This window comes from Pygoscelis adeliae, unplaced genomic scaffold, assembly GCF_000699105.1.
Source record: "Pygoscelis adeliae isolate BGI_AS28 unplaced genomic scaffold, ASM69910v1 Scaffold261, whole genome shotgun sequence".
Lineage (NCBI taxonomy): Eukaryota > Metazoa > Chordata > Aves > Sphenisciformes > Spheniscidae > Pygoscelis > Pygoscelis adeliae.
This window is the reverse complement of record NW_008824115.1, coordinates 1,057,112-1,065,242: the sequence shown is the minus strand read 5'-3', so window position 1 is coordinate 1,065,242 and position 8,131 is coordinate 1,057,112.

Genomic DNA, 8,131 nt, shown 5'->3' with positions numbered 1-8,131 from the left:
AGAAATAATCTTCGTGTTTAAAGTCCTTTATAAAAATCCACCCGCCTTCGTCTAGTCCAAGGAAGCTCTATCATTGTCCCTTTAGTTGATCAAGGGAAAAAATTACTTCAGATTTATGCTGTTTCTGAGGTAATCAGATCTCATTCAGCAATGCAGTGAAATGCAGTTTTAAGCGTGCCTTAAGTTTTTCCCTCTGGAAAAAGAGCATATATTTCAAACTTTAGACAAAAATGTGAATAAAATCAATAAATTTTTGTCTGTAGAATTTGAAATGTAATTTTGGGTTCAGTGATTTTTTTTCAAGAAAATCTTCGTCATTTCAGTAGCGTAAATACATAAATACTAAATGGACACTCAACTTTAAAAATGTTTACTGAAAGGTATACTAATCTGTCCAGTTCACTTTTCATTTATTTTCACATGCTTGCAATACATTATTTTGTCAAGTGGTGCCATCACAGAATTCCTCTTACCACAAATTAGAAATACCTTTGAATTATGTAATTCAGTTGCATAATTGAGTCATTTAAAGCTAGGACCATCATAAGTCTTTCTCTTGAAACTCATGGATTTCTTGTACAGTATGAGTACCAATATAGGTAACTCACTATTGAGAACCTTATTGTTCAAGCAACCTGTGATTAAAAGTAAAATACTGAAAACAAATTGAAATGCTTGCTGATTAATTTGGAATTTTGTTACTTATTAAAAGCAAAATAATGGCATCTGCTCAAATTTCATGTTGATTAAAAAATTCACCATATTAAAAATATGAACTTGATGGGCTGTAGTTCTATGAATTGATAAAATGAATGAGGCACCCGTTATTTTTATTAGAATGTAAAACCTTGACATGATTTGGATAAATGTTATTTATACGAAATACTGAAATGCAGTCTTTACGTTTTGTGTGCATACTGTCTGCAGTTTCTGTGTTACACTTTATACATGCTTTAAACCTGCAGTCCTCATTGCATGATCAGAACCACTATGAAAACAGGAAAGTGGCATGAAATGGCAAATTCTAGCAGACACCAAAAATGCTGTACAGATTGGATCTGTACGTAAATCAGTAGATAGATAATGTTGTTTCAGAGTCAATAGCTTGTTAGCCTAGTTTGAAATCAGGTGAAATCTCAGTTACAAAGCATGAATAAACCTTTCTTTCTTTTACATTTAATACAAGTTAATGCACACGTTCTGATTAAATATTCACTAATTAACAAGCAAGCATCCAAAGAATTTAAGTAGTCCTGAGCATTTTTCTTAATGTTGCTTGTACCTTAATTAAAAACAAACAAACAAAAAAACCCCAACAAAACTAAAAAAAAAAAAAAAACCACAAAACCCAGGAAGGTGTAAATATTTGTAAGATTACAAGGTTCTTGGAGAAATAACTTGACACAAATGTTAATGTACCTATTTGGGTATTTTTAAGTAGTAGATGCTGCAGAACCCAGGTAAAAGCATGATAAAGAACTATCTCACTTGCAAGGAATGTGCTGAACTGAGGTGTCTGTAAAATCCAAGATTTTTTTTGTTCCTTGTTTGTGTTATCTCCCAGTCCAAATACTGACCTTGTTCAAGGTTCCACTCTGAACACTGATTAGAGGATATTCTGATTAATGCATATGTATTTTGTCTAACGTAATACATCGTGTGTATTACGTTACTGTAATACAGACACAGACAGCTAGTGAGAAGTTGGGAGGAGTGATGACATTTGGGGCAAAACCATCAGAGAAATCGAAAGAGGAGATTACTGAATTGTGTGAACCACCAAACTGAAGCATGGCTGTTGAGGCATGTCTACTTAGTACAGAGATAATTACTGATTACTTTGGAGTATCTCAGTAGTTAAAAGGGTGCATTTCACAATAGTATCCCGGTTTGGAAAGTCCTAGCTACAGTATCATTTGCTTTCTGCTATCTGTAGAAAATACAGTTTTCTTGATGAAAATTATTACATTATCTTTCATGTTACTTCTAGAGACTTCAAAATAACGCTGCTTCAGTCTTAGTACTTGTTTACCAGTGGGACATTGCTATTGGCTTCATTGGGTCCAGAATTTCAAACGCTTTGTCTTGTGTGCCTCAGTTTCTTCTTCAGCGGCCTTTAGAAAAGCAGGTGGTAGATGATGATCTGGTTCTACTTTCATTGATCTTTCTACTGTTTTTAAGCTCCATAGGGATGATTTTTTTTCTTTCAAATCCTGTTTCCCTGTGTAAGTATTTATGAGCAGGGAGCCCTAATAAAGATTGTTTCGAGATTCTGAGAGTATGGTGAAGTAGATTGTACAAAATGTCTGAAAAAAATTGCAAGCGCTATGCTTGTCTAGTCCTGTGCTAGGAAATTCACAGAGTGAAAGAAAGCAAGCAAATTAAAGCTAGTTAAAACGCATTGGTCTTACCTTCTGGCCCTCCCAAAATGATCGTACTTCTAAGTAGATCTTTTCACTGCAGCACATAAAGCAGCCCTGTAATATATAGTCACTGTTCTTTTGTTTAGAATCCATTATGTCCTCCAGCTTTCTCTTCCCCGTCTGCTTACTGCTTTTTTGAAAGGTTGTATTTTATTTAAATAGCATTTTTTCTTCAACTGATTTAAGGAAAAATGAATGCGCTAGGTTAATAAAGTTTTCTTATTTCATTTTAGAATGCGCTGCCTAACTCTTCTCAATAAATTTCCTTCTCCAACGAAAAGTTCTTACATTTCTGTATTAACTAGAATAGAAATAAGAATGGATGACATGTAAAAAAAGAAATAAAATTTTTATCTAAAATTGCATATTTTTTTGTCATGATAGTCTGGTTCCAGCATGTTGAAGAACATAACTAAAATGGCATTTTTCACACATAAACATAGCAGTTTATGCTGTCTCTGATGCGCAACTTGAAAAGCTAACGCACGAGTTAGAGCGACCTCAGGAGCTGTCCCATGCAACACTTGCACGCTGTAGTGAATGCCAAGATCTTGCATTTCTCTTCTCCATTCCTTACCTTGTCACCAGATATTTTAGTCTTTCTTATTCACAGTGAAGAAATTTAACCAACAAATTGTCTGAAAATGATGAAGAATTTCACTTCCCAACTTGGAGAATTAATTTGTTCTAAATGTCTCTCATCTTGATACAGAAAAGCAAGTAAACATAAATCCAAAAGGAACAAATATGTGAAAGCAATTTTCTAAACATTTCTAGCATTTTATGGGTAAGAAAATAAGACCCAAGGAAAGTCTGCTAGAGAACCGGAAAGGTTTTAATTCGTGGTTTGTTTTACCATCTGATTGGCTTTTTCTGAAAGCCATCTATTTGAAAATTATATTTTCTTAGGGGTCCTTCCCAAGAAATTTCACTGTTGTTCTTTTGTCTCGTTAATTTTTTTTTCAAAACTGGGACCTATTAAGCATCTTATAATACAACTTTGAAATCATACATCTTGTCTTACAGTAATTGTCTAGCATTGACTCGAGCTACATACCACAAGATACACAATACATTAGAATTTATTATTGAACTATTGATGTATGTGTATATATCCATTTTATAGAAGCTTCTGGAAAGCTTAGCCACAGTATTTACAGTCTAGACCATGTGAAAGGAAACACAAAGTACAGTGTGAACTCTCCTCTTGCTGTACATGTTACACTCATGGTGTTCCTGCAGCTGACACATCTTTGTTTTGTCTTCCACTCCTCCTGTGTCAAAGGAGTCAAGTTAGACATGGGTGTGTTCACATATAGATTTAAGTGCACATCATCTCTGAAAATCAGGCAAATATTTAAAAATCTAAATATTAAGTTAGGGTTCTAAATTTAGCTTGCTATGAAACATTTGGTTGGTTACACCAGATTTTTACACCATTTGGTGGTTAGGATCTTATTTTTTTTAAGTAAAATGAAACAAAATGTTGCTGCATACGTAGGAAAGGTTCGGTCTTGTTGGTGATGGATCTTGTTATGCAAGAGTATGAAGTTCCCAGACTTATACTATAGAAAATGGTGCTCTGGTGGACTGTGACAGACAAAGCCTTAATTAGCCTGGCACTTGGCTGGAAAAACCACCTACCACAACTTTTCATCTCAGGCTATGAGATAACGCAGGGACTGCAAACGGGTCCAGGCAAACTGCAGGTGCCTCGAAGGTGGGCTAGTCTTGAGCCATATAAACACAAGGCTCCCACTCGGCTGGGGATCAAGGTTTTCTCTTCTGCCCGAGTCACAATAACAGTATTACTACGACAGGCAGCAGAATAGTCTTTCTATACTGAACTTTGTCACATGGTTAATATTTATAAATAGGAGAAGTATTTGAAGTTAACTAATATGTTTTTCAAGTTAATCATTGCTGGCAAGTCAGATTTGTGAACCAGGTGCTCTACTTGAAAGGAACCTGCTACAAGCGAGAAAGATGAGATGATTAAACCATTGTGGGTGCTTGTTTGGATTATTCTGAAACAGAATTGTATCTGAAGGTATTATAGGCCTGTGATTCCTACTTCTAGGTCTCACTTTCTGGGAAAAGGCTAAGAGTTAAATTCTGAAACTTTTCAGGGTTCTGACCTTCTGAAATACTAGCAGTCGGTGGATACCTCAAATGTACCATTCACTTGCATTTGCTTTCCCATTTCTCGCGTGGTCTTGACCATGCTTCGTAGCAGCTGGCACAAAAGTACTACATCCCATCATCATCACTGTTCCTAACCAAGATGTATTTAGGTCTCCTCCAGAGGCCTTTTGAATCCTTCTGATGCCATTGTTCTCCATTTCTAAAGACTTTGAAATAGGAAATTTGGTGTTTTCTTTCGGCACAAAATCTCTACTGGAGTGAAAAATACTTCCCCAATTTGTAAAAGTAGTTCCTCAATTTTTATTTTCACTCTCATTTCTTTTCCTTGGCAAAAGCTCTTTGCAATGGGCGTTTCAAAGCTGATTATTATAGCATGGTTTCCAGTGTCTTCAGTCTGAAAGTGAAGTTCTGATGGGTTTTGAAGGAACAGTTTCCATATACTCTTGCTATTCCTTTCTGCTTTCCCCACCTAGATGTAAAGCAGTGGTGTCCAGCCAGCCACTGCAGCCTACTTTCTCACCTTCTTAAGAGGGAAGGTCTAGTGTGTCCCCGAAAGATATTTGCAACTTCTGTGAAGAGCAGCTCCTCAGGGTATGTGCAGTGAGAGGAGCATGTGAAAAGAGTGAGCCTGCCTTGCCAGGACACCTTACCCAGTTTTTGAACCTCTCTTTGCAGCAAGCCCCTGTGTATAGGCAGATGAGAATGGCAGCTGGATGAGTTGCTCCCCTAGTTAACTATCATGTGTGCTGGGGCTCAGCGACCTTATATGAATTACAAGGCCAGCAGCTGGCTACCCCTTTCGTGAAGTGTGGCCAGTTCTGACGTATTTGTTCCGAACACTGGAAATGCCGAGCAAAGCTCTAAACCCCGCTATTACCCGTGAAGTACGCAGATACTGGGTATTGCTAGGTCTTGTCTGCGACATGAGGCAAACTCTCCCTTCTACATGCGCCTTTTTCTATCTCTTCTTTAAAAACAAAACACTATTGCTCTTTCACTATTTAATTCTCTTCTGCATAAAATAGAGCTAGTTGAATACGATAGTGGTGAGAGGAGTTGCATATCCCCTGCTCACAGAAGTAATTGATACAGTGAGCATCCTATACTCTACACTAGTGCCATTAAATTTGTTTTCAGGTGGTGGCTAAATCTTTCTTGGATCACAGTATTTCTACAGACAAACACGTATGTTCTGGCTGTACAGACTGCAGTATAAGAAATGTGAATTAGTTTCTTTTTAGTCTTGCCTTTTATCCTTTATTCTTTGCATCCTGTGTCCTTGTACATTGGTTCTGTGTACAGTGTGCTCCTTGAAAAAATTTATTAGTAGTTTATTAACTTTCTTCTCTCAAAAATGATGTTTTCTGCATTTATTTCCATCTGTGTGTATCACAACATAATGGAGTGAGAGGAGGATGCAAAAATGAGTGGCAAAGCAACAGCAGAATAGCACAGGAACTGGGAAATCCATTCTAGCAGGACTGAGGAGCGAGTTGTGTGCAGGAACAGGAGAGATCTTTGAAGCTCAATCACCTTACCCGTGGTTAACAATGTAATATTTTATTCTGCACTCTGAAATGAAGTGCTTTCATAGTCAAATCCATAGGCAGTAGCAAGCTGTCACGTGACAGAGTATCACGGGATTTTTCTTTCAAGAGATCCTGGTTTTGTGAAAATTAAAATTAAATTATATCGAAGCTCCTCTCACAAAGATGCAAAATGTTGCATATGCTAAAACATTTTCTAAGCATTTGCTGATTTTGTTAGTGATGCAATGAGCTTGAGATTTGATATTCCTTTCTTTAGTGTTTTAGTACTGATTAAATATGTTTTTAGAAGTGTCAGCAGTGACCAAAGGGTTTTGGTGTTGAAGAACTGTGAAATTAAAAGGATTTGTGAGGGATATTAAGTGAAGTTACTAGGGTTTATGTGTGTTTTCACTCGGTTATAAAATAGAATTGGTGCCTCACTAGTTGGCTGCTGTCGAGGTTAACACTGCTATACTTCGGCATTTTGTTTTGCTTTAGGTTTTGGTAATTTCAAACATGCAAGAGTTTGGGTTATGTCAGCTTCACAGACCATGGAGGTTCATGTGTAACCCTGTGAACAGTCAAGAGGAGTCTTGTAAACTAAGGAGAAATGATCACTGCAAGCCATGATGTTTGTAAAGCTATGTTAAAGGGAAAACAGTGATTCTGAAAACAGGAAATACTGAATCCTGTGTTTATGAGAGTAGGGTGTCTTTCTTAGTCTGATAGAAACCGTAATGAAAAACAGCTGAAATAGCTGGTAAGAAAATATCTGGCTTACTTTAAAAAAAAAAAAGTAATCACTGACTTCAGTTTCTTTGCTAAGATCTTTCAGATCAGTCTATTCGACTTGTTCTCTTGAAAAAGAACAGAATACTGAAATCTAACCAAATGCATATTTTAAAGTCCTTTTGAAAAATGCAAGTAGACTTAAGCAACTGTTAAGAAGCTACAGTAGAAACATAGGGCCAGTGATTTGCAACCTGTAACGAATATCTTTGAGCAAGGGACGCTACCCAATAATTAATTTTCTTTTTGTAATTTCAAAATAAAAAGTTTTTGCAAATATTCATTTCTGTTAATTTTTGAAAGTAATTTTGGTATCTCTTTTTACCATTGCTTGCAGTTAAGATGGCTTTTCTTCCCTGGATTTTGCTTCTACTTATTAATTTCCTGAGCTGTGGTTGCTCGGTGCTGTGAAACCAGCAGAGGGTGCACAGAACACACTTAGTTGTAGCTGTTTCTTCACCGTCCACTGTGGTGTTGATACATGGAAACTAGATAGCTGCCCTTTTAAGCCCTATTCAGGTGAGGTACCGTATGACTTGAACACAATTCTCAAAATAATTCCCTGTTGTCCTTCAGTGCACTGTTTTCCATCCAATTCGTGCGTGTACATGCTAACGGGGTAATTGTTGCCCTCTGTTGTATGCCAGGCTCAGGGTAATGTACAAGTTCCTACACACCTGGGCTTTAAACACCTGCTATAATTAACAGGGATTACACAGTTGTCATTTTCACAGATCAAAGCCTACTTTAAAAAATGTTGTGAATCTTAGTTGTTTATCACCGTGATACTTTATGAGAAAGGGCTATGAAAGTGGCTGGTTAGATACCTCTCTGCTTTTTTGACGGACCATAACAAAAACGCTCCTGACACTAACCTGCGTTAGCACAAAGGCTCTGCTGATGGCTGCGACCCTCCCTCCCCACTCCCACCAGCTAGCGTTGCCTACTAACTCCCAGTTTCTATCTTATCTGGCCCATTACAAAATAGTTCAAGGACTCACATAACTTTTAAAAGTTTGTTTCCTTTTACAGGTCCTGGGCTCCTTTTTGTCAGAGTGCTTCTGCTCTGCTTGATCCTGATACCCTTTTTATTTTATTCATCAGAGAAACATGGTCAGGAGAGCTCAGTTAAGAAATGTAGCTGAGGGAATCTGCTTTTCATTATCTTTAGAATATTTTTTTTCGCATGTAGAAATGCTCTATTTAACTACTGTTTAGTAAGTTTTATTTGAGTACTCTTCCCCG